This window comes from Miniopterus schreibersii (genome assembly GCF_964146895.1).
Source record: "Miniopterus schreibersii genome assembly, chromosome: 12".
In the NCBI taxonomy this organism is placed as follows: Eukaryota; Metazoa; Chordata; class Mammalia; order Chiroptera; family Miniopteridae; genus Miniopterus; species Miniopterus schreibersii.
The window spans coordinates 994,579-1,021,542 of NC_138112.1; positions in this window are offsets into that span (position 1 = coordinate 994,579).

Consider the following 26,964-nt stretch of genomic DNA (forward strand, 5'->3'; position numbering starts at 1 on the left):
AGCTCCTGCAGCCAAGGTGCTTCTATGACACAACTTCCGAACAGGTTGCTACATTCTGCACAGTACAAAATACAAATGAATTCCAGGCTGAATACTCACTCCAGAAGGATGAAATGCATGTGTTTCTCTCTGAAAGAACACACAGCCACTACGCTTTTCCTTGCTCCTTCAAAGTCTTTGTAGATACGTGTCTTTTCACTGCTGCAGTACGTTTTGGGATGCATTGTTTCAATCTCTGCAAGCCTCACGTTGTTTCTTAGACAATGTGGAAAAACAAGGAGTATGTGTCCCAAATCTCTTGTAATCCATAAAAACGCAAACTGCATCACTCTGTCTCAAACACGCTCTTTCTCCTAATGGGTTGAGAACTTTCAAGAAACCAGAAAAGAAGGGCATTTTGCAGTGAAATTCAGACGGGTATGTACAATAGGACATTTCTATTGTTTGCAGAGTTCAAAAGCATGATTGACTTCATGTTCTCGATGAAACCCTTACTTTTCCAAGTGATCTGAAGTAGGACTTTCACAAAAAGATGTGTTTGCGAGTCTGTGGTGAAAGGCGCTCTAAGTTGTGTATTCAGTGCTGGAGAGTGACACACTCTACATAGGTTACACAGCGTTTGGAGAGCACGAACATGTTTCAAACTGAAACTGCTACAAGGTGTGTGTAGCATGCAGAAAGAAAGCCTGTCATTTCAAAGAAGGAAGAGGAAACCAAACTCCAGGTAGTGAAACGAGCACACCAGTATGGGAGTTGTGCATGTGGACAGTTTCAAGCAGCAGCTCTTTGTGGACACTTGGAGACAGCGCTGTGAAAAAATTTCCTACGAAGAGGGATTGGGCCAAAGTTGAAAGACGTACCAAAACCAACCCTAAAGAACTTAGCCAAACAATGAATGTTGCAATAAGCTCCTGCAGCCAAGGTGCTTCTATGACACAACTCCCGAACAGGTAGCTGCATTCTGCACAGTACAAAATACAAATGAATTCCAGGCTGAATACTCACTCCAGAAGGATGAAATGCATGTGTTTCTCTCTGAACGAACACTCAGCCACTAGGCTTTTGCTTGCTCCTTCAAAGTCTTTGTAGAAACGTGTGTTTTCACGGCTGGAATACGTTTGGGATGCATTGTTTCAATCTCTGCAAGCCTCACGTTGTTTCTTAGACAATGTGGAAAAACAAGGAGTATGTGTCCCAAATCTCTTCTAATCCATAAAAACGCAAACTGCATCACTCTTGCTCAAACACGCTCTTTCTCCTAATGTGTTGAGAACTTTCAAGAAACCAAAAAAGAAGGGCATTTTGCAGTGAAATTCAGACAGGTATGTACAACAGGACATTTCTATTGTTTGCAGAGTTCAAAAGCATGATTGACTTCATGTTCTCGATGAAAGCTTACTTTTCCAAGTGATCTGAAGTAGGACTTTCACAAAAAGATGTGTTTGCGTGTCTGTGGTGAAAGGAGCTCTAAGTTGTGTATTCAGTGCTAGAGAGTGACACACTCTACATAGGCTACACAGCGTTTGGAGAGCACGAACATGCTTCAAACTGAAACTGCTACAAGCTGTATGTAGCATGCAGAAAGAAGGCTTGTCATTTCAAAGAAAGAAGAGGAAACCAAACTCCAGGTAGTGAAACGAGCACACCAGTATGGGAGATGTGCATGTGGACAGTTTCAAGCAGCAGCTCTTTGTGGACACTTGGAGACAGCGCTGTGAAAAAATTTCCTACGAAGCGGGATTGGGCCAAAGTTGAAAGACCTTCCAAAACCAACCCTAGAGAACTTAGCCAAACAATGAATGTTGCAATAAGCTCCTGCAGCCAGGTGCTTCTATGACACAACTCCCGAACAGGTAGCTACATTCTGCACAGTACAAAATACAAATGAATTCCAGGCTGAATACTCAGTCCAGAAGGATGAAATGCATGTGTTTCTCTCTGAACGAACACTCAGCCACTAGGCTTTTGCTTGCTCCTTCAAAGTCTTTGTAGAAACGTGTGTTTTCACGGCTGGAATACGTTTGGGATGCATTGTTTCAATCTCTGCAAGCCTCACGTTGTTTCTTAGACAATGTGGAAAAACAAGGAGTATGTGTCCCAAATCTCTTCTAATCCATAAAAACGCAAACTGCATCACTCTTGCTCAAACACGCTCTTTCTCCTAATGTGTTGAGAACTTTCAAGAAACCAGAAACGAAGGGCATTTTGCACTGAAATTCAGACAGGTAAGTACAATAGGACATTTCTATTGTTTGCAGAGTTCAAAAGCATGATTGACTTCATGTTCTCGATGAAAGCTTACTTTTCCAAGTGATCTGAAGTAGGACTTTCACAAAAAGATGTGTTTGCGTGTCTGTGGTGAAAGGAGCTCTAAGTTGTGTATTCAGTGCTAGAGAGTGACACACTCTACATAGGCTACACAGCGTTTGGAGAGCACGAACATGCTTCAAACTGAAACTGCTACAAGGTGTGTGTAGCGTGCAGAAAGAAGGCTTGTCATTTCAAAGAAAGAAGAGGAAACCAAACTCCAGGTAGCGAAACGAGCACACCAGTATGGGAGATGTGCATGTGGACAGTTTCAAGCAGCAGCTCTTTCTGGACACTTGGAGACAGCGCTGTGAAAAAATTTCCTACGAAGCGGGATTGGGCCAAAGTTGAAAGACCTTCCAAAAAAAACCCTAAACAACTTAGCCAAACAATGAATGTGGCAATAAGCTCCTGCAGCCAAGGTGCTTCTATGACACAACTTCCGAACAGGTTGCTACATTCTGCACAGTACAAAATACAAATGAATTCCAGGCTGAATACTCACTCCAGAAGGATGAAATGCATGTGTTTCTCTCTGAAAGAACACACAGCCACTACGCTTTTCCTTGCTCCTTCAAAGTCTTTGTAGATACGTGTCTTTTCACTGCTGCAGTACGTTTTGGGGTGCATTGTTTCAATCTCTGCAAGCCTCACGTTGTTTCTTAGACAATGTGGAAAAACAAGGAGTATGTGTCCCAAATCTCTTGTAATCCATAAAAACGCAAACTGCATCACTCTTGCTCAAACACGCTCTTTCTCCTAATGGGTAGAGAACTTTCAAGAAACCAGAAAAGAAGGGCATTTTGCAGTGAAATTCAGACGGGTATGTACAACAGGACATTTCTATTGTTGGAAGAGTTCAAAAGCATGATTGACTTCATGTTCTCGATGAAACCCTTACTTTTCCAAGTGATCTGAAGTAGGACTTTCACAAAAAGATGTGTTTGCGAGTCTGTGGTGAAAGGCGCTCTAAGTTATGTATTCAGTGCTAGAGAGTGACACACTCTACATAGGTTACACAGTGTTTGGAGAGCACCAACATGCTTCAAACTGAAACTGCTACAAGCTGTGTGTAGCATGCAGAAAGAAAGCTTGTCATTTCAAAGAAAGAAGAGGAAACCAAACTCCAGGTAGTGAAACGAGCACACCAGTATGGGAGTTGTGCACGTGGACAGTTTCAAGCAGCAGCTCTTTCTGGACACTTGGAAACAGCGCTGTGAAAAAATTTCCTACGAAGCGGGATTGGGCCAAAGTTGAAAGACCTTCCAAAACCAAGCCTAAAGAACTTAGCCAAACAATGAATGTTGCAATAAGCTCCTGCAGCAAGGTGCTTCTATGACACAACTCCCGAACAGGTAGCTACATTCTGCACAGTACAAAATACAAATGAATTCCAGGCTGAATACTCAGTCCAGAAGGATGAAATGCATGTGTTTCTCTCTGAACGAACACTCAGCCACTAGGCTTTTGCTTGCTCCTTCAAAGTCTTTGTAGAAACGTGTGTTTTCACGGCTGGAATACGTTTGGGATGCATTGTTTCAATCTCTGCAAGCCTCACGTTGTTTCTTAGACAATGTGGAAAAACAAGGAGTATGTGTCCCAAATCTCTTCTAATCCATAAAAACGCAAACTGCATCACTCTTGTTCAAACACGCTCTTTCTCCTAATGTGTTGAGAACTTTCAAGAAACCAGAAACGAAGGGCATTTTGCACTGAAATTCAGACAGGTAAGTACAATAGGACATTTCTATTGTTTGCAGAGTTCAAAAGCATGATTGACTTCATGTTCTCGATGAAAGCTTACTTTTCCAAGTGATCTGAAGTAGGACTTTCACAAAAAGATGTGTTTGCGTGTCTGTGGTGAAAGGAGCTCTAAGTTGTGTATTCAGTGCTAGAGAGTGACACACTCTACATAGGCTACACAGCGTTTGGAGAGCACGAACATGCTTCAAACTGAAACTGCTACAAGCTGTATGTAGCATGCAGAAAGAAGGCTTGTCATTTCAAAGAAAGAAGAGGAAACCAAACTCCAGGTAGTGAAACGAGCACACCAGTATGGGAGATGTGCATGTGGACAGTTTCAAGCAGCAGCTCTTTCTGGACACTTGGAGACAGCGCTGTGAAAAAATTTCCTACGAAGCGGGATTGGGCCAAAGTTGAAAGACCTTCCAAAACCAACCCTAAAGAACTTAGCCAAACAATGAATGTTGCAATAAGCTCCTGCAGCCAAGGTGCTTCTATGACACAACTTCCGAACAGGTTGCTACATTCTGCACACTACAAAATACAAATGAATTCCAGGCTGAATACTCACTCCAGAAGGATGAAATGCATGTGTTTCTCTCTGAAAGAACACACAGCCACTACGCTTTTCCTTGCTCCTTCAAAGTCTTTGTAGATACGTGTCTTTTCACTGCTGCAGTACGTTTTGGGATGCATTGTTTCAATCTCTCGCAAGCCTCACGTTGTTTCTTATACAATGTGGAAAAACAAGGAGTATGTGTCCCAAATCTCTTGTAATCCATAAAAACGCAAACTGCATCACTCTTGCTCAAACACGCTCTTTCTCCTAATGGGTTGAGAACTTTCAAGAAACCAGAAAAGAAGGGCATTTTGCAGTGAAATTCAGACGGGTATGTACAATAGGACATTTCTATTGTTTGCAGAGTTCAAAAGCATGATTGAGTTCATGTTCTCGATGAATCCCTTACTTTTCCAAGTGATCTGAAGTAGGACTTTCACAAAAAGATGTGTTTGCGAGTCTGTGGTGAAAGGCGCTCTAAGTTGTGTATTCAGTGCTGGAGAGTGACACACTCTACATTGGTTACACAGAGTTTGGAGAGCACGAACATCCTTCAAACTGAAACTGCTACAAGCTGTGTGTAGCATGCAGAAAGAAGGCTTGTCATTTCAAAGAAAGAAGAGGAAACCAAACTCCAGGTAGTGAAACGAGCACACCAGTATGGGAGTTGTGCACGTGGACAGTTTCAAGCAGCAGCTCTTTCTGGACACTTGGAAACAGCGCTGTGAAAAAATTTCTTACGAAGCGGGATTGGGCCAAAGTTGAAAGACCTTCCAAAACCAACCCTAAAGAACTTAGCCAAACAATGAATGTTGCAATAAGCTCCTGCAGCCAGGTGCTTCTATGACACAACTCCCGAACAGGTAGCTACATTCTGCACAGTACAAAATACAAATGAATTCCAGGCTGAATACTCAGTCCAGAAGGATGAAATGCATGTGTTTCTCTCTGAACGAACACTCAGCCACTAGGCTTTTGCTTGCTCCTTCAAAGTCTTTGTAGAAACGTGTGTTTTCACGGCTGGAATACGTTTGGGATGCATTGTTTCAATCTCTGCAAGCCTCACGTTGTTTCTTAGACAATGTGGAAAAACAAGGAGTATGTGTCCCAAATCTCTTCTAATCCATAAAAACGCAAACTGCATCACTCTTGCTCAAACACGCTCTTTCTCCTAATGTGTTGAGAACTTTCAAGAAACCAGAAACGAAGGGCATTTTGCACTGAAATTCAGACAGGTAAGTACAATAGGACATTTCTATTGTTTGCAGAGTTCAAAAGCATGATTGACTTCATGTTCTCGATGAAAGCTTACTTTTCCAAGTGATCTGAAGTAGGACTTTCACAAAAAGATGTGTTTGCGTGTCTGTGGTGAAAGGAGCTCTAAGTTGTGTATTCAGTGCTAGAGAGTGACACACTCTACATAGGCTACACAGCGTTTGGAGAGCACGAACATGCTTCAAACTGAAACTGCTACAAGCTGTATGTAGCATGCAGAAAGAAGGCTTGTCATTTCAAAGAAAGAAGAGGAAACCAAACTCCAGGTAGTGAAACGAGCACACCAGTATGGGAGATGTGCATGTGGACAGTTTCAAGCAGCAGCTCTTTGTGGACACTTGGAGACAGCGCTGTGAAAAAATTTCCTACGAAGCGGGATTGGGCCAAAGTTGAAAGACCTTCCAAAACCAACCCTAAAGAACTTAGCCAAACAATGAATGTTGCCATAAGCTCCTGCAGCCAAGGTGCTTCTATGACACAACTCCCGAACAGGTAGCTGCATTCTGCACAGTACAAAATACAAATGAATTCCAGGCTGAATACTCATTCCAGAAGGATGAAATGCATGTGTTTCTCTCTGAACGAACACTCAGCCACTAGGCTTTTGCTTGCTCCTTCAAAGTCTTTGTAGATACGTGTCTTTTCACTGCTGCAGTACGTTTTGGGGTGCATTGTTTCAATCTCTGCAAGCCTCACGTTGTTTCTTAGACAATGTGGAAAAACAAGGAGTATGTGTCCGAAATCTCTTGTAATCCATAAAAACGCAAACTGCATCACTCTTGCTCAAACACGCTCTTTCTCCTAATGGGTTGAGAACTTTCAAGAAACCAGAAAAGAAGGGCATTTTGCAGTGAAATTCAGACGGGTATGTACAATAGGACATTTCTATTGTTTGCAGAGTTCAAAAGCATGATTGACTTCATGTTCTCGATGAAACCCTTACTTTTCCAAGTGATCTGAAGTAGGACTTTCACAAAAAGATGTGTTTGCGTGTCTGTGGTGAAAGGCGCTCTAAGTTGTGTATTCAGTGCTGGAGAGTGACACACTCTACATTGGTTACACAGAGTTTGGAGAGCACGAACGTCCTTCAAACTGAAACTGCTACAAGCTGTGTGTAGCATGCAGAAAGAAGGCTTGTCATTTCAAAGAAAGAAGAGGAAACCAAACTCCAGGTAGTGAAACGAGCACACCAGTATGGGAGTTGTGCACGTGGACAGTTTCAAGCAGCAGCTCTTTCTGGACACTTGGAAACAGCGCTGTGAAAAAATTTCCTACGAAGAGGGATTGGGCCAAAGTTGAAAGACCTTCCAAAACCAACCCTAGAGAACTTAGCCAAACAATGAATGTTGCAATAAGCTCCTGCAGCCAGGTGCTTCTATGACACAACTCCCGAACAGGTAGCTACATTCTGCACAGTACAAAATACAAATGAATTCCAGGCTGAATACTCAGTCCAGAAGGATGAAATGCATGTGTTTCTCTCTGAACGAACACTCAGCCACTAGGCTTTTGCTTGCTCCTTCAAAGTCTTTGTAGAAACGTGTGTTTTCACGGCTGGAATACGTTTGGGATGCATTGTTTCAATCTCTGCAAGCCTCACGTTGTTTCTTAGACAATGTGGAAAAACAAGGAGTATGTGTCCCAAATCTCTTCTAATCCATAAAAACGCAAACTGCATCACTCTTGCTCAAACACGCTCTTTCTCCTAATGTGTTGAGAACTTTCAAGAAACCAGAAACGAAGGGCATTTTGCACTGAAATTCAGACAGGTAAGTACAATAGGACATTTCTATTGTTTGCAGAGTTCAAAAGCATGATTGACTTCATGTTCTCGATGAAAGCTTACTTTTCCAAGTGATCTGAAGTAGGACTTTCACAAAAAGATGTGTTTGCGTGTCTGTGGTGAAAGGAGCTCTAAGTTGTGTATTCAGTGCTAGAGAGTGACACACTCTACATAGGCTACACAGCGTTTGGAGAGCACGAACATGCTTCAAACTGAAACTGCTACAAGCTGTATGTAGCATGCAGAAAGAAGGCTTGTCATTTCAAAGAAAGAAGAGGAAACCAAACTCCAGGTAGTGAAACGAGCACACCAGTATGGGAGATGTGCATGTGGACAGTTTCAAGCAGCAGCTCTTTGTGGACACTTGGAGACAGCGCTGTGAAAAAATTTCCTACGAAGCGGGATTGGGCCAAAGTTGAAAGACCTTCCAAAACCAACCCTAAAGAACTTAGCCAAACAATGAATGTTGCAATAAGCTCCTGCAGCCAAGGTGCTTCTATGACACAACTTCCGAACAGGTTGCTACATTCTGCACACTACAAAATACAAATGAATTCCAGGCTGAATACTCACTCCAGAAGGATGAAATGCATGTGTTTCTCTCTGAAAGAACACACAGCCACTACGCTTTTCCTTGCTCCTTCAAAGTCTTTGTAGATACGTGTCTTTTCACTGCTGCAGTACGTTTTGGGATGCATTGTTTCAATCTCTCGCAAGCCTCACGTTGTTTCTTATACAATGTGGAAAAACAAGGAGTATGTGTCCCAAATCTCTTGTAATCCATAAAAACGCAAACTGCATCACACTTGCTCAAACACGCTCTTTCTCCTAATGGGTAGAGAACTTTCAAGAAACCAGAAAGGAAGGGCATTTTGCAGTGAAATTCAGACAGGTAAGTACAATAGGACATTTCTATTGTTTGCAGAGTTCAAAACCAGGATTGACGTCATGTTCTCGATGAAACCCTTACTTTTCCAAGTGATCTGAAGTAGGACTTTCACAAAAAGATGTGTTTGCGAGTCTCTGGTGAAAGGCGCTCTAAGTTGTGTATTCAGTGCTGGAGAGTGACACACTCTACATAGGTTACACAGCGTTTGGAGAGCACGAACATGCTTCAAACTGAAACTGCTACAAGCTGTGTGTAGCATGCAGAAAGAAAGCCTGTCATTTCAAAGAAGGAAGAGGAAACCAAACTCCAGGTAGTGAAACGAGCACACCAGTATGGGAGTTGTGCATGTGGACAGTTTCAAGCAGCAGCTCTTTGTGGACACTTGGAGACAGCGCTGTGAAAAAATTTCCTACGAAGAGGGATTGGGCCAAAGTTGAAAGACGTACCAAAACCAACCCTAAAGAACTTAGCCAAACAATGAATGTTGCAATAAGCTCCTGCAGCCAAGGTGCTTCTATCACACAACTCCCTAACAGGTAGCTGCATTCTGCACAGTACAAAATACAAATGAATTCCAGGCTGAATTCTCACTCCAGAAGGATGAAATGCATGTGTTTCTCTCTGAACGAACACTCAGCCACTAGGCTTTTGCTTGCTCCTTCAAAGTCTTTGTAGAAACGTGTGTTTTCACGGCTGCAATACGTTTGGGATGCATTGTTTCAATCTCTGCAAGCCTCACGTTGTTTCTTAGACAATGTGGAAAAACAAGGAGTATGTGTCCCAAATCTCTTCTAATCCATAAAAACGCAAACTGCATCACTCTTGCTCAAACACGCTCTTTCTCCTAATGTGTTGAGAACTTTCAAGAAACCAAAAAAGAAGGGCATTTTGCATTGAAATTCAGACAGGTAAGTACAATAGGACATTTCTATTGTTTGCAGAGTTCAAAAGCATGATTGACTTCATGTTCTCGATGAAACCCTTACTTTTCCAAGTGATCTGAAGTAGGACTTTCACAAAAAGATGTGTTTGCGAGTCTGTGGTGAAAGGCGCTCTAAGTTGTGTATTCAGTGCTGGAGAGTGACACACTCTACATAGGTTACACAGCGTTTGGAGAGCACGAACATGTTTCAAACTGAAACTGCTACAAGGTGTGTGTAGCATGCAGAAAGAAAGCCTGTCATTTCAAAGAAGGAAGAGGAAACCAAACTCCAGGTAGTGAAACGAGCACACCAGTATGGGAGTTGTGCATGTGGACAGTTTCAAGCAGCAGCTCTTTGTGGACACTTGGAGACAGCGCTGTGAAAAAATTTCCTACGAAGAGGGATTGGGCCAAAGTTGAAAGACGTACCAAAACCAACCCTAAAGAACTTAGCCAAACAATGAATGTTGCAATCAGCTCCTGCAGCCAAGGTGCTTCTATGACACAACTCCCGAACAGGTAGCTGCATTCTGCACAGTACAAAATACAAATGAATTCCAGGCTGAATACTCACTCCAGAAGGATGAAATGCATGTGTTTCTCTCTGAAAGAACACACAGCCACTACGCTTTTCCTTGCTCCTTCAAAGTCTTTGTAGATACGTGTCTTTTCACTGCTGCAGTACGTTTTGGGATGCATTGTTTCAATCTCTCGCAAGCCTCACGTTGTTTCTTATACAATGTGGAAAAACAAGGAGTATGTGTCCCAAATCTCTTGTAATCCATAAAAACGCAAACTGCATCACTCTTGCTCAAACACGCTCTTTCTCCTAATGTGTTGAGAACTTTCATGAAACCAGAAAAGAAGGGCATTTTGCAGTGAAATTCAGACGGGTATGTACAACAGGACATTTCTATTGTTTGCAGAGTTCAAAACCATGATTGACTTCATGTTCTCGATGAAACCCTTACTTTTCCAAGTGATCTGAAGTAGGACTTTCACAAAAAGATGTGTTTGCGAGTCTGTGGTGAAAGGCGCTCTAAGTTGTGTATTCAGTGCTGGAGAGTGACACACTCTACATAGGTTACACAGCGTTTGGAGAGCACGAACATGCTTCAAACTGAAACTGCTACAAGCTGTGTGTAGCATGCAGAAAGAAAGCCTGTCATTTCAAAGAAGGAAGAGGAAACCAAACTCCAGGTAGTGAAACGAGCACACCAGTATGGGAGTTGTGCATGTGGACAGTTTCAAGCAGCAGCTCTTTGTGGACACTTGGAGACAGCGCTGTAAAAAAATTTCCTATGAAGCGGGATTGGGCCAAAGATGAAAGACCTTCCAAAACCAACCCTAAAGAACTTAGCCAAACAATGAATGTTGCAATAAGCTCCTGCAGCCAAGGTGCTTCTATGACACAACTTCCGAACAGGTTGCTACATTCTGCACACTACAAAATACAAATGAATTCCAGGCTGAATACTCACTCCAGAAGGATGAAATGCATGTGTTTCTCTCTGAAAGAACACACAGCCACTACGCTTTTCCTTGCTCCTTCAAAGTCTTTGTAGATACGTGTCTTTTCACTGCTGCAGTACGTTTTGGGATGCATTGTTTCAATCTCTGCAAGCCTCACGTTGTTTCTTAGACAATGTGGAAAAACAAGGAGTATGTGTCCCAAATCTCTTGTAATCCATAAAAACGCAAACTGCATCACTCTTACTCAAACACGCTCTTTCTCCTAATGGGTTGAGAACTTTCAAGAAACCAGAAAAGAAGGGCATTTTGCAGTGAAATTCAGACGGGTATGTACAATAGGACATTTCTATTGTTTGCAGAGTTCAAAAGCATGATTGACTTCATGTTCTCGATGAAACCCTTACTTTTCCAAGTGATCTGAAGTAGGACTTTCACAAAAAGATGTGTTTGCGAGTCTGTGGTGAAAGGCGCTCTAAGTTGTGTATTCAGTGCTGGAGAGTGACACACTCTACATAGGTTACACAGCGTTTGGAGAGCACGAACATGTTTCAAACTGAAACTGCTACAAGGTGTGTGTAGCATGCAGAAAGAAAGCCTGTCATTTCAAAGAAGGAAGAGGAAACCAAACTCCAGGTAGTGAAACGAGCACACCAGTATGGGAGTTGTGCATGTGGACAGTTTCAAGCAGCAGCTCTTTGTGGACACTTGGAGACAGCGCTGTGAAAAAATTTCCTACGAAGAGGGATTGGGCCAAAGTTGAAAGACGTACCAAAACCAACCCTAAAGAACTTAGCCAAACAATGAATGTTGCAATAAGCTCCTGCAGCCAAGGTGCTTCTATGACACAACTCCCGAACAGGTAGCTGCATTCTGCACAGTACAAAATACAAATGAATTCCAGGCTGAATACTCAGTCCAGAAGGATGAAATGCATGTGTTTCTCTCTGAACGAACACTCAGCCACTAGGCTTTTGCTTGCTCCTTCAAAGTCTTTGTAGAAACGTGTGTTTTCACGGCTGGAATACGTTTGGGATGCATTGTTTCAATCTCTGCAAGCCTCACGTTGTTTCTTAGACAATGTGGAAAAACAAGGAGTATGTGTCCCAAATCTCTTCTAATCCATAAAAACGCAAACTGCATCACTCTTGCTCAAACACGCTCTTTCTCCTAATGTGTTGAGAACTTTCAAGAAACCAAAAAAGAAGGGCATTTTGCACTGAAATTCAGACAGGTAAGTACAATAGGACATTTCTATTGTTTGCAGAGTTCAAAAGCATGATTGACTTCATGTTCTCGATGAAAGCTTACTTTTCCAAGTGATCTGAAGTAGGACTTTCACAAAAAGATGTGTATGCGTGTCTGTGGTGAAAGGAGCTCTAAGTTGTGTATTCAGTGCTAGAGAGTGACACACTCTACATAGGCTACACAGCGTTTGGAGAGCACGAACATGCTTCAAACTGAAACTGCTACAAGGTGTGTGTAGCGTGCAGAAAGAAGGCTTGTCATTTCAAAGAAAGAAGAGGAAACCAAACTCCAGGTAGCGAAACGAGCACACCAGTATGGGAGATGTGCATGTGGACAGTTTCAAGCAGCAGCTCTTTGTGGACACTTGGAGACAGCGCTGTGAAAAAATTTCCTACGAAGCGGGATTGGGCCAAAGTTGAAAGACCTTCCAAAAAAAACCCTAAACAACTTAGCCAAACAATGAATGTGGCAATAAGCTCCTGCAGCCAAGGTGCTTCTATGACACAACTTCCGAACAGGTTGCTACATTCTGCACAGTACAAAATACAAATGAATTCCAGGCTGAATACTCACTCCAGAAGGATGAAATGCATGTGTTTCTCTCTGAAAGAACACACAGCCACTACGCTTTTCCTTGCTCCTTCAAAGTCTTTGTAGATACGTGTCTTTTCACTGCTGCAGTACGTTTTGGGGTGCATTGTTTCAATCTCTGCAAGCCTCACGTTGTTTCTTAGACAATGTGGAAAAACAAGGAGTATGTGTCCCAAATCTCTTGTAATCCATAAAAACGCAAACTGCATCACTCTTGCTCAAACACGCTCTTTCTCCTAATGGGTAGAGAACTTTCAAGAAACCAGAAAAGAAGGGCATTTTGCAGTGAAATTCAGACGGGTATGTACAACAGGACATTTCTATTGTTGGAAGAGTTCAAAAGCATGATTGACTTCATGTTCTCGATGAAACCCTTACTTTTCCAAGTGATCTGAAGTAGGACTTTCACAAAAAGATGTGTTTGCGAGTCTGTGGTGAAAGGCGCTCTAAGTTATGTATTCAGTGCTAGAGAGTGACACACTCTACATAGGTTACACAGTGTTTGGAGAGCACCAACATGCTTCAAACTGAAACTGCTACAAGCTGTGTGTAGCATGCAGAAAGAAAGCTTGTCATTTCAAAGAAAGAAGAGGAAACCAAACTCCAGGTAGTGAAACGAGCACACCAGTATGGGAGTTGTGCACGTGGACAGTTTCAAGCAGCAGCTCTTTCTGGACACTTGGAAACAGCGCTGTGAAAAAATTTCCTACGAAGCGGGATTGGGCCAAAGTTGAAAGACCTTCCAAAACCAAGCCTAAAGAACTTAGCCAAACAATGAATGTTGCAATAAGCTCCTGCAGCAAGGTGCTTCTATGACACAACTCCCGAACAGGTAGCTACATTCTGCACAGTACAAAATACAAATGAATTCCAGGCTGAATACTCAGTCCAGAAGGATGAAATGCATGTGTTTCTCTCTGAACGAACACTCAGCCACTAGGCTTTTGCTTGCTCCTTCAAAGTCTTTGTAGAAACGTGTGTTTTCACGGCTGGAATACGTTTGGGATGCATTGTTTCAATCTCTGCAAGCCTCACGTTGTTTCTTAGACAATGTGGAAAAACAAGGAGTATGTGTCCCAAATCTCTTCTAATCCATAAAAACGCAAACTGCATCACTCTTGCTCAAACACGCTCTTTCTCCTAATGTGTTGAGAACTTTCAAGAAACCAGAAACGAAGGGCATTTTGCACTGAAATTCAGACAGGTAAGTACAATAGGACATTTCTATTGTTTGCAGAGTTCAAAAGCATGATTGACTTCATGTTCTCGATGAAAGCTTACTTTTCCAAGTGATCTGAAGTAGGACTTTCACAAAAAGATGTGTTTGCGTGTCTGTGGTGAAAGGAGCTCTAAGTTGTGTATTCAGTGCTAGAGAGTGACACACTCTACATAGGCTACACAGCGTTTGGAGAGCACGAACATGCTTCAAACTGAAACTGCTACAAGCTGTATGTAGCATGCAGAAAGAAGGCTTGTCATTTCAAAGAAGGAAGAGGAAACCAAACTCCAGGTAGTGAAACGAGCACACCAGTATGGGAGTTGTGCATGTGGACAGTTTCAAGCAGCAGCTCTTTGTGGACACTTGGAGACAGCGCTGTAAAAAAATTTCCTATGAAGCGGGATTGGGCCAAAGATGAAAGACCTTCCAAAACCAACCCTAAAGAACTTAGCCAAACAATGAATGTTGCAATAAGCTCCTGCAGCCAAGGTGCTTCTATGACACAACTTCCGAACAGGTTGCTACATTCTGCACACTACAAAATACAAATGAATTCCAGGCTGAATACTCACTCCAGAAGGATGAAATGCATGTGTTTCTCTCTGAAAGAACACACAGCCACTACGCTTTTCCTTGCTCCTTCAAAGTCTTTGTAGATACGTGTCTTTTCACTGCTGCAGTACGTTTTGGGATGCATTGTTTCAGTCTCTGCAAGCCTCACGTTGTTTCTTAGACAATGTGGAAAAACAAGGAGTATGTGTCCCAAATCTCTTGTAATCCATAAAAACGCAAACTGCATCACTCTTACTCAAACACGCTCTTTCTCCTAATGGGTTGAGAACTTTCAAGAAACCAGAAAAGAAGGGCATTTTGCAGTGAAATTCAGACGGGTATGTACAATAGGACATTTCTATTGTTTGCAGAGTTCAAAAGCATGATTGACTTCATGTTCTCGATGAAACCCTTACTTTTCCAAGTGATCTGAAGTAGGACTTTCACAAAAAGATGTGTTTGCGAGTCTGTGGTGAAAGGCGCTCTAAGTTGTGTATTCAGTGCTGGAGAGTGACACACTCTACATAGGTTACACAGCGTTTGGAGAGCACGAACATGTTTCAAACTGAAACTGCTACAAGGTGTGTGTAGCATGCAGAAAGAAAGCCTGTCATTTCAAAGAAGGAAGAGGAAACCAAACTCCAGGTAGTGAAACGAGCACACCAGTATGGGAGTTGTGCATGTGGACAGTTTCAAGCAGCAGCTCTTTGTGGACACTTGGAGACAGCGCTGTGAAAAAATTTCCTACGAAGAGGGATTGGGCCAAAGTTGAAAGACGTACCAAAACCAACCCTAAAGAACTTAGCCAAACAATGAATGTTGCAATAAGCTCCTGCAGCCAAGGTGCTTCTATGACACAACTCCCGAACAGGTAGCTGCATTCTGCACAGTACAAAATACAAATGAATTCCAGGCTGAATACTCACTCCAGAAGGATGAAATGCATGTGTTTCTCTCTGAACGAACACTCAGCCACTAGGCTTTTGCTTGCTCCTTCAAAGTCTTTGTAGAAACGTGTGTTTTCACGGCTGGAATACGTTTGGGATGCATTGTTTCAATCTCTGCAAGCCTCACGTTGTTTCTTAGACAATGTGGAAAAACAAGGAGTATGTGTCCCAAATCTCTTCTAATCCATAAAAACGCAAACTGCATCACTCTTGCTCAAACACGCTCTTTCTCCTAATGTGTTGAGAACTTTCAAGAAACCAAAAAAGAAGGGCATTTTGCACTGAAATTCAGACAGGTAAGTACAATAGGACATTTCTATTGTTTGCAGAGTTCAAAAGCATGATTGACTTCATGTTCTCGATGAAAGCTTACTTTTCCAAGTGATCTGAAGTAGGACTTTCACAAAAAGATGTGTTTGCGTGTCTGTGGTGAAAGGAGCTCTAAGTTGTGTATTCAGTGCTAGAGAGTGACACACTCTACATAGGCTACACAGCGTTTGGAGAGCACGAACATGCTTCAAACTGAAACTGCTACAAGGTGTGTGTAGCGTGCAGAAAGAAGGCTTGTCATTTCAAAGAAAGAAGAGGAAACCAAACTCCAGGTAGCGAAACGAGCACACCAGTATGGGAGTTGTGCATGTGGACAGTTTCAAGCAGCAGCTCTTTGTGGACACTTGGAGACAGCGCTGTGAAAAAATTTCCTACGAAGCGGGATTGGGCCAAAGTTGAAAGACCTTCCAAAAAAAACCCTAAACAACTTAGCCAAACAATGAATGTGGCAATAAGCTCCTGCAGCCAAGGTGCTTCTATGACACAACTTCCGAACAGGTTGCTACATTCTGCACAGTACAAAATACAAATGAATTCCAGGCTGAATACTCACTCCAGAAGGATGAAATGCATGTGTTTCTCTCTGAAAGAACACACAGCCACTACGCTTTTCCTTGCTCCTTCAAAGTCTTTGTAGATACGTGTCTTTTCACTGCTGCAGTACGTTTTGGGGTGCATTGTTTCAATCTCTGCAAGCCTCACGTTGTTTCTTAGACAATGTGGAAAAACAAGGAGTATGTGTCCCAAATCTCTTGTAATCCATAAAAACGCAAACTGCATCACTCTTGCTCAAACACGCTCTTTCTCCTAATGGGTAGAGAACTTTCAAGAAACCAGAAAAGAAGGGCATTTTGCAGTGAAATTCAGACGGGTATGTACAACAGGACATTTCTATTGTTGGAAGAGTTCAAAAGCATGATTGACTTCATGTTCTCGATGAAACCCTTACTTTTCCAAGTGATCTGAAGTAGGACTTTCACAAAAAGATGTGTTTGCGAGTCTGTGGTGAAAGGCGCTCTAAGTTATGTATTCAGTGCTAGAGAGTGACACACTCTACATAGGTTACACAGTGTTTGGAGAGCACCAACATGCTTCAAACTGAAACTGCTACAAGCTGTGTGTAGCATGCAGAAAGAAAGCTTGTCATTTCAAAGAAAGAAGAGGAAACCAAACTCCAGGTAGTGAAACGAGCACACCAGTATGGGAGTTGTGCACGTGGACAGTTTCAAGCAGCAGCTCTTTCTGGACACTTGGAAACAGCGCTGTGAAAAACTTTCCTACGAAGCGGGATTGGGCCAAAGTTGAAAGACCTTCCAAAACCAAGCCTAAAGAACTTAGCCAAACAATGAATGTTGCAATAAGCTCCTGCAGCAAGGTGCTTCTATGACACAACTCCCGAACAGGTAGCTACATTCTGCACAGTACAAAATACAAATGAATTCCAGGCTGAATACTCAGTCCAGAAGGATGAAATGCATGTGTTTCTCTCTGAACGAACACTCAGCCACTAGGCTTTTGCTTGCTCCTTCAAAGTCTTTGTAGAAACGTGTGTTTTCACGGCTGGAATACGTTTGGGATGCATTGTTTCAATCTCTGCAAGCCTCACGTTGTTTCTTAGACAATGTGGAAAAACAAGGAGTATGTGTCCCAAATCTCTTCTAATCCATAAAAACGCAAACTGCATCACTCTTGCTCAAACACGCTCTTTCTCCTAATGTGTTGAGAACTTTCAAGAAACCAGAAACGAAGGGCATTTTGCACTGAAATTCAGACAGGTAAGTACAATAGGACATTTCTATTGTTTGCAGAGTTCAAAAGCATGATTGACTTCATGTTCTCGATGAAAGCTTACTTTTCCAAGTGATCTGAAGTAGGACTTTCACAAAAAGATGTGTTTGCGTGTCTGTGGTGAAAGGAGCTCTAAGTTGTGTATTCAGTGCTAGAGAGTGACACACTCTACATAGGCTACACAGCGTTTGGAGAGCACGAACATGCTTCAAACTGAAACTGCTACAAGCTGTATGTAGCATGCAGAAAGAAGGCTTGTCATTTCAAAGAAAGAAGAGGAAACCAAACTCCAGGTAGTGAAACGAGCACACCAGTATGGGAGATGTGCATGTGGACAGTTTCAAGCAGCAGCTCTTTGTGGACACTTGGAGACAGCGCTGTGAAAAAATTTCCTACGAAGCGGGATTGGGCCAAAGTTGAAAGACCTTCCAAAACCAACCCTAAAGAACTTAGCCAAACAATGAATGTTGCAATAAGCTCCTGCAGCCAAGGTGCTTCTATGACACAACTTCCGAACAGGTTGCTACATTCTGCACACTACAAAATACAAATGAATTCCAGGCTGAATACTCACTCCAGAAGGATGAAATGCATGTGTTTCTCTCTGAAAGAACACACAGCCACTACGCTTTTCCTTGCTCCTTCAAAGTCTTTGTAGATACGTGTCTTTTCACTGCTGCAGTACGTTTTGGGATGCATTGTTTCAATCTCTCGCAAGCCTCACGTTGTTTCTGATACAATGTGGAAAAACAAGGAGTATGTGTCCCAAATCTCTTGTAATCCATAAAAACGCAAACTGCATCACTCTTGCTCAAACACGCTCTTTCTCCTAATGGGTTGAGAACTTTCAAGAAACCAGAAAAGAAGGGCATTTTGCAGTGAAATTCAGACGGGTATGTCCAATAGGACATTTCTATTGTTTGCAGAGTTCAAAAGCATGATTGACTTCATGTTCTCGATGAAACCCTTACTTTTCCAAGTGATCTGAAGTAGGACTTTCACAAAAAGATGTGTTTGCGAGTCTGTGGTGAAAGGCGCTCTAAGTTGTGTATTCAGTGCTGGAGAGTGACACACTCTACATAGGTTACACAGTGTTTGGAGAGCACCAACATGCTTCAAACTGAAACTGCTACAAGCTGTGTGTAGCATGCAGAAAGAAAGCTTGTCATTTCAAAGAAGGAAGAGGAAACCAAACTCCAGGTAGTTAAACGAGCACACCAGTATGGGAGTTGTGCATGTGGACAGTTTCAAGCAGCAGCTCTTTGTGGACACTTGGAGACAGCGCTGTGAAAAAATTTCCTACGAAGAGGGATTGGGCCAAAGTTGAAAGACATACCAAAACCAACCCTAAAGAACTTAGCCAAACAATGAATGTTGCAATAAGCTCCTGCAGCCAAGGTGCTTCTATGACACAACTCCCGAACAGGTAGCTGCATACTGCACAGTACAAAATACAAATGAATTCCAGGCTGAATACTCACTCCAGAAGGATGAAATGCATGTGTTTCTCTCTGAACGAACACTCAGCCACTAGGCTTTTGCTTGCTCCTTCAAAGTCTTTGTAGATACGTGTCTTTTCACTGCTGCAGTACGTTTTGGGGTGCATTGTTTCAATCTCTGCAAGCCTCACGTTGTTTCTTAGACAATGTGGAAAAACAAGGAGTATGTGTCCCAAATCTCTTGTAATCCATAAAAACGCAAACTGCATCACTCTTACTCAAACACGCTCTTTCTCCTAATGGGTTGAGAACTTTCAAGAAACCAGAAAAGAAGGGCATTTTGCAGTGAAATTCAGACGGGTATGTACAATAGGACATTTCTATTGTTTGCAGAGTTCAAAAGCATGATTGACTTCATGTTCTCGATGAATCCCTTACTTTTCCAAGTGATCTGAAGTAGGACTTTCACAAAAAGATGTGTTTGCGAGTCTGTGGTGAAAGGCGCTCTAAGTTGTGTATTCAGTGCTGGAGAGTGACACACTCTACATTGGTTACACAGAGTTTGGAGAGCACGAACATCCTTCAAACTGAAACTGCTACAAGCTGTGTGTAGCATGCAGAAAGAAGGCTTGTCATTTCAAAGAAAGAAGAGGAAACCAAACTCCAGGTAGTGAAACGAGCACACCAGTATGGGAGTTGTGCACGTGGACAGTTTCAAGCAGCAGCTCTTTCTGGACACTTGGAAACAGCGCTGTGAAAAAATTTCCTACGAAGAGGGATTGGGCCAAAGTTGAAAGACCTTCCAAAACCAACCCTAGAGAACTTAGCCAAACAATGAATGTTGCAATAAGCTCCTGCAGCCAGGTGCTTCTATGACACAACTCCCGAACAGGTAGCTACATTCTGCACAGTACAAAATACAAATGAATTCCAGGCTGAATACTCAGTCCAGAAGGATGAAATGCATGTGTTTCTCTCTGAACGAACACTCAGCCACTAGGCTTTTGCTTGCTCCTTCAAAGTCTTTGTAGAAACGTGTGTTTTCACGGCTGGAATACGTTTGGGATGCATTGTTTCAATCTCTGCAAGCCTCACGTTGTTTCTTAGACAATGTGGAAAAACAAGGAGTATGTGTCCCAAATCTCTTCTAATCCATAAAAACGCAAACTGCATCACTCTTGCTCAAACACGCTCTTTCTCCTAATGTGTTGAGAACTTTCAAGAAACCAGAAACGAAGGGCATTTTGCACTGAAATTCAGACAGGTAAGTACAATAGGACATTTCTATTGTTTGCAGAGTTCAAAAGCATGATTGACTTCATGTTCTCGATGAAAGCTTACTTTTCCAAGTGATCTGAAGTAGGACTTTCACAAAAAGATGTGTTTGCGTGTCTGTGGTGAAAGGAGCTCTAAGTTGTGTATTCAGTGCTAGAGAGTGACACACTCTACATAGGCTACACAGCGTTTGGAGAGCACGAACATGCTTCAAACTGAAACTGCTACAAGCTGTATGTAGCATGCAGAAAGAAGGCTTGTCATTTCAAAGAAAGAAGAGGAAACCAAACGCCAGGTAGTGAAACGAGCACACCAGTATGGGAGATGTGCATGTGGACAGTTTCAAGCAGCAGCTCTTTGTGGACACTTGGAGACAGCGCTGTGAAAAAATTTCCTACGAAGCGGGATTGGGCCAAAGTTGAAAGACCTTCCAAAACCAACCCTAAAGAACTTAGCCAAACAATGAATGTTGCAATAAGCTCCTGCAGCCAAGGTGCTTCTATGACACAACTTCCGAACAGGTTGCTACATTCTGCACACTACAAAATACAAATGAATTCCAGGCTGAATACTCACTCCAGAAGGATGAAATGCATGTGTTTCTCTCTGAAAGAACACACAGCCACTACGCTTTTCCTTGCTCCTTCAAAGTCTTTGTAGATACGTGTCTTTTCACTGCTGCAGTACGTTTTGGGATGCATTGTTTCAATCTCTGCAAGCCTCACGTTGTTTCTTAGACAATGTGGAAAAACAAGGAGTATGTGTCCCAAATCTCTTGTAATCCATAAAAACGCAAACTGCATCACTCTTGCTCAAACACGCTCTTTCTCCTAATGGGTTGAGAACTTTCAAGAAACCAGAAAAGAAGGGCATTTTGCAGTGAAATTCAGACGGGTATGTACAATAGGACATTTCTATTGTTTGCAGAGTTCAAAAGCATGATTGACTTCATGTTCTCGATGAAACCCTTACTTTTCCAAGTGATCTGAAGTAGGACTTTCACAAAAAGATGTGTTTGCGAGTCTGTGGTGAAAGGCGCTCTAAGTTGTGTATTCAGTGCTGGAGAGTGACACACTCTACATAGGTTACACAGCGTTTGGAGAGCACGAACATGTTTCAAACTGAAACTGCTACAAGCTGTGTGTAGCATGCAGAAAGAAAGCCTGTCATTTCAAAGAAGGAAGAGGAAACCAAACTCCAGGTAGTGAAACGAGCACACCAGTATGGGAGTTGTGCATGTGGACAGTTTCAAGCAGCAGCTCTTTGTGGACACTTGGAGACAGCGCTGTGAAAAAATTTCCTACGAAGAGGGATTGGGCCAAAGTTGAAAGACGTACCAAAACCAACCCTAAAGAACTTAGCCAAACAATGAATGTTGCAATAAGCTCCTGCAGCCAAGGTGCTTCTATGACACAACTCCCGAACAGGTAGCTGCATTCTGCACAGTACAAAATACAAATGAATTCCAGGCTGAATACTCACTCCAGAAGGATGAAATGCATGTGTTTCTCTCTGAACGAACACTCAGCCACTAGGCTTTTGCTTGCTCCTTCAAAGTCTTTGTAGAAACGTGTGTTTTCACGGCTGGAATACGTTTGGGATGCATTGTTTCAATCTCTGCAAGCCTCACGTTGTTTCTTAGACAATGTGGAAAAACAAGGAGTATGTGTCCCAAATCTCTTCTAATCCATAAAAACGCAAACTGCATCACTCTTGCTCAAACACGCTCTTTCTCCTAATGTGTTGAGAACTTTCAAGAAACCAAAAAAGAAGGGCATTTTGCACTGAAATTCAGACAGGTAAGTACAATAGGACATTTCTATTGTTTGCAGAGTTCAAAAGCATGATTGACTTCATGTTCTCGATGAAAGCTTACTTTTCCAAGTGATCTGAAGTAGGACTTTCACAAAAAGATGTGTTTGCGTGTCTGTGGTGAAAGGAGCTCTAAGTTGTGTATTCAGTGCTAGAGAGTGACACACTCTACATAGGCTACACAGCGTTTGGAGAGCACGAACATGCTTCAAACTGAAACTGCTACAAGCTGTATGTAGCATGCAGAAAGAAGGCTTGTCATTTCAAAGAAAGAAGAGGAAACCAAACTCCAGGTAGTGAAACGAGCACACCAGTATGGGAGATGTGCATGTGGACAGTTTCAAGCAGCAGCTCTTTGTGGACACTTGGAGACAGCGCTGTGAAAAAATTTCCTACGAAGCGGGATTGGGCCAAAGTTGAAAGACCTTCCAAAACCAACCCTAAAGAACTTAGCCAAACAATGAATGTGGCAATAAGCTCCTGCAGCCAAGGTGCTTCTATGACACAACTCCCGAACAGGTAGCTGCATTCTGCACAATACAAAATACAAATGAATTCCAGGCTGAATACTCACTCCAGAAGGATGAAATGCATGTGTTTCTCTCTGAACGAACACTCAGCCACTAGGCTTTTGCTTGCTCCTTCAAAGTCTTTGTAGAAACGTGTGTTTTCACGGCTGGAATACGTTTGGGATGCATTGTTTCAATCTCTTGCAAGCCTCACGTTGTTTCTTAGACAATGTGGAAAAACAAGGAGTATGTGTCCCAAATCTCTTCTAATCCATAAAAACGCAAACTGCATCACTCTTGCTCAAACACGCTCTTTCTCCTAATGTGTTGAGAACTTTCAAGAAACCAGAAACGAAAGGCATTTTGCACTGAAATTCAGACAGGTAAGTACAATAGGACATTTCTATTGTTTGCAGAGTTCAAAAGCATGATTGACTTCATGTTCTCGATGAAAGCTTACTTTTCCAAGTGATCTGAAGTAGGACTTTCACAAAAAGATGTGTTTGCGTGTCTGTGGTGAAAGGAGCTCTAAGTTGTGTATTCAGTGCTAGAGAGTGACACACTCTACATAGGCTACACAGCGTTTGGAGAGCACGAACATGCTTCAAACTGAAACTGCTACAAGCTGTGTGTAGCATGCAGAAAGAAGGCTTGTCATTTCAAAGAAAGAAGAGGAAACCAAACTCCAGGTAGTGAAACGAGCACACCAGTATGGGAGTTGTGCATGTGGACAGTTTCAAGCAGCAGCTCTTTGTGGACACTTGGAGACAGCGCTGTAAAAAAATTTCCTATGAACCGGGATTGGGCCAAAGATGAAAGACCTTCCAAAACCAACCCTAAAGAACTTAGCCAAACAATGAATGTTGCAATAAGCTCCTGCAGCCAAGGTGCTTCTATGACACAACTCCGAACAGGTTGCTACATTCTGCACAGTACAAAATACAAATGAATTCCAGGCTGAATACTCACTCCAGAAGGATGAAATGCATGTGTTTCTCTCTGAAAGAACACACAGCCACTACGCTTTTCCTTGCTCCTTCAAAGTCTTTGTAGATACGTGTCTTTTCACTGCTGCAGTACGTTTTGGGATGCATTGTTTCAATCTCTGCAAGCCTCACGTTGTTTCTTAGACAATGTGGAAAAACAAGGAGTATGTGTCCCAAATCTCTTGTAATCCATAAAAACGCAAACTGCATCACTCTGTCTCAAACACGCTCTTTCTCCTAATGGGTTGAGAACTTTCAAGAAACCAGAAAAGAAGGGCATTTTGCAGTGAAATTCAGACGGGTATGTACAATAGGACATTTCTATTGTTTGCAGAGTTCAAAAGCATGATTGACTTCATGTTCTCGATGAAACCCTTACTTTTCCAAGTGATCTGAAGTAGGACTTTCACAAAAAGATGTGTTTGCGAGTCTGTGGTGAAAGGCGCTCTAAGTTGTGTATTCAGTGCTGGAGAGTGACACACTCTACATAGGTTACACAGCGTTTGGAGAGCACGAACATGTTTCAAACTGAAACTGCTACAAGGTGTGTGTAGCATGCAGAAAGAAAGCCTGTCATTTCAAAGAAGGAAGAGGAAACCAAACTCCAGGTAGTGAAACGAGCACACCAGTATGGGAGTTGTGCATGTGGACAGTTTCAAGCAGCAGCTCTTTGTGGACACTTGGAGACAGCGCTGTGAAAAAATTTCCTACGAAGAGGGATTGGGCCAAAGTTGAAAGACGTACCAAAACCAACCCTAAAGAACTTAGCCAAACAATGAATGTTGCAATAAGCTCCTGCAGCCAAGGTGCTTCTATGACACAACTCCCGAACAGGTAGCTGCATTCTGCACAGTACAAAATACAAATGAATTCCAGGCTGAATACTCACTCCAGAAGGATGAAATGCATGTGTTTCTCTCTGAACGAACACTCAGCCACTAGGCTTTTGCTTGCTCCTTCAAAGTCTTTGTAGAAACGTGTGTTTTCACGGCTGGAATACGTTTGGGATGCATTGTTTCAATCTCTGCAAGCCTCACGTTGTTTCTTAGACAATGTGAAAAAACAAGGAGTATGTGTCCCAAATCTCTTGTAATCCATAAAAACGCAAACTGCATCACTCTTGCTCAAACACGCTCTTTCTCCTAATGTGTTGAGAACTTTCAAGAAACCAAAAAAGAAGGGCATTTTGCAGTGAAATTCAGACAGGTATGTACAACAGGACATTTCTATTGTTTGCAGAGTTCAAAAGCATGATTGACTTCATGTTCTCGATGAAAGCTTACTTTTCCAAGTGATCTGAAGTAGGACTTTCACAAAAAGATGTGTTTGCGTGTCTGTGGTGAAAGGAGCTCTAAGTTGTGTATTCAGTGCTAGAGAGTGACACACTCTACATAGGCTACACAGCGTTTGGAGAGCACGAACATGCTTCAAACTGAAACTGCTACAAGCTGTATGTAGCATGCAGAAAGAAGGCTTGTCATTTCAAAGAAAGAAGAGGAAACCAAACTCCAGGTAGTGAAACGAGCACACCAGTATGGGAGATGTGCATGTGGACAGTTTCAAGCAGCAGCTCTTTGTGGACACTTGGAGACAGCGCTGTGAAAAAATTTCCTACGAAGCGGGATTGGGCCAAAGTTGAAAGACCTTCCAAAACCAACCCTAAACAACTTAGCCAAACAATGAATGTTGCAATAAGCTCCTGCAGCCAAGGTGCTTCTATGACACAACTTCCGAACAGGTTGCTACATTCTGCACAGTACAAAATACAAATGAATTCCAGGCTGAATACTCACTCCAGAAGGATGAAATGCATGTGTTTCTCTCTGAAAGAACACACAGCCACTACGCTTTTCCTTGCTCCTTCAAAGTCTTTGTAGATACGTGTCTTTTCACTGCTGCAGTACGTTTTGGGATGCATTGTTTCAATCTCTCGCAAGCCTCACGTTGTTTCTTAGACAATGTGGAAAAACAAGGAGTATGTGTTCCAAATCTCTTGTAATCCATAAAAACGCAAACTGCATCACTCTTGCTCAAACACGCTCTTTCTCCTAATGTGTTGAGAACTTTCAAGAAACCAGAAAAGAAGGGCATTTTGCAGTGAAATTCAGACGGGTATGTACAATAGGACATTTCTATTGTTTGCAGAGTTCAAAAGCATGATTGACTTCATGTTCTCGATGAAACCCTTACTTTTCCAAGTGATCTGAAGTAGGACTTTCACAAAAAGATGTGTTTGCGAGTCTGTGGTGAAAGGCTCTCTAAGTTGTGTATTCAGTGCTGGAGAGTGACACACTCTACATTGGTTACACAGAGTTTGGAGAGCACGAACATCCTTCAAACTGAAACTGCTACAAGCTGTGTGTAGCATGCAGAAAGAAGGCTTGTCATTTCAAAGAAAGAAGAGGAAACCAAACTCCAGGTAGTGAAACGAGCACACCAGTATGGGAGTTGTGCACGTGGACAGTTTCAAGCAGCAGCTCTTTCTGGACACTTGGAAACAGCGTTGTGAAAAAATTTCCTACGAAGCGGGATTGGGCCAAAGTTGAAAGACCTTCCAAAACCAACCCTAGAGAACTTAGCCAAACAATGAATGTTGCAATAAGCTCCTGCAGCCAGGTGCTTCTATGACACAACTCCCGAACAGGTAGCTACATTCTGCACAGTACAAAATACAAATGAATTCCAGGCTGAATACTCAGTCCAGAAGGATGAAATGCATGTGTTTCTCTCTGAACGAACACTCAGCCACTAGGCTTTTGCTTGCTCCTTCAAAGTCTTTGTAGAAACGTGTGTTTTCACGGCTGGAATACGTTTGGGATGCATTGTTTCAATCTCTGCAAGCCTCACGTTGTTTCTTAGACAATGTGGAAAAACAAGGAGTATGTGTCCCAAATCTCTTCTAATCCATAAAAACGCAAACTGCATCACTCTTGCTCAAACACGCTCTTTCTCCTAATGTGTTGAGAACTTTCAAGAAACCAGAAACGAAGGGCATTTTGCACTGAAATTCAGACAGGTAAGTACAATAGGACATTTCTATTGTTTGCAGAGTTCAAAAGCATGATTGACTTCATGTTCTCGATGAAAGCTTACTTTTCCAAGTGATCTGAAGTAGGACTTTCACAAAAAGATGTGTTTGCGTGTCTGTGGTGAAAGGAGCTCTAAGTTGTGTATTCAGTGCTAGAGAGTGACACACTCTACATAGGCTACACAGCGTTTGGAGAGCACGAACATGCTTCAAACTGAAACTGCTACAAGCTGTATGTAGCATGCAGAAAGAAGGCTTGTCATTTCAAAGAAAGAAGAGGAAACCAAACTCC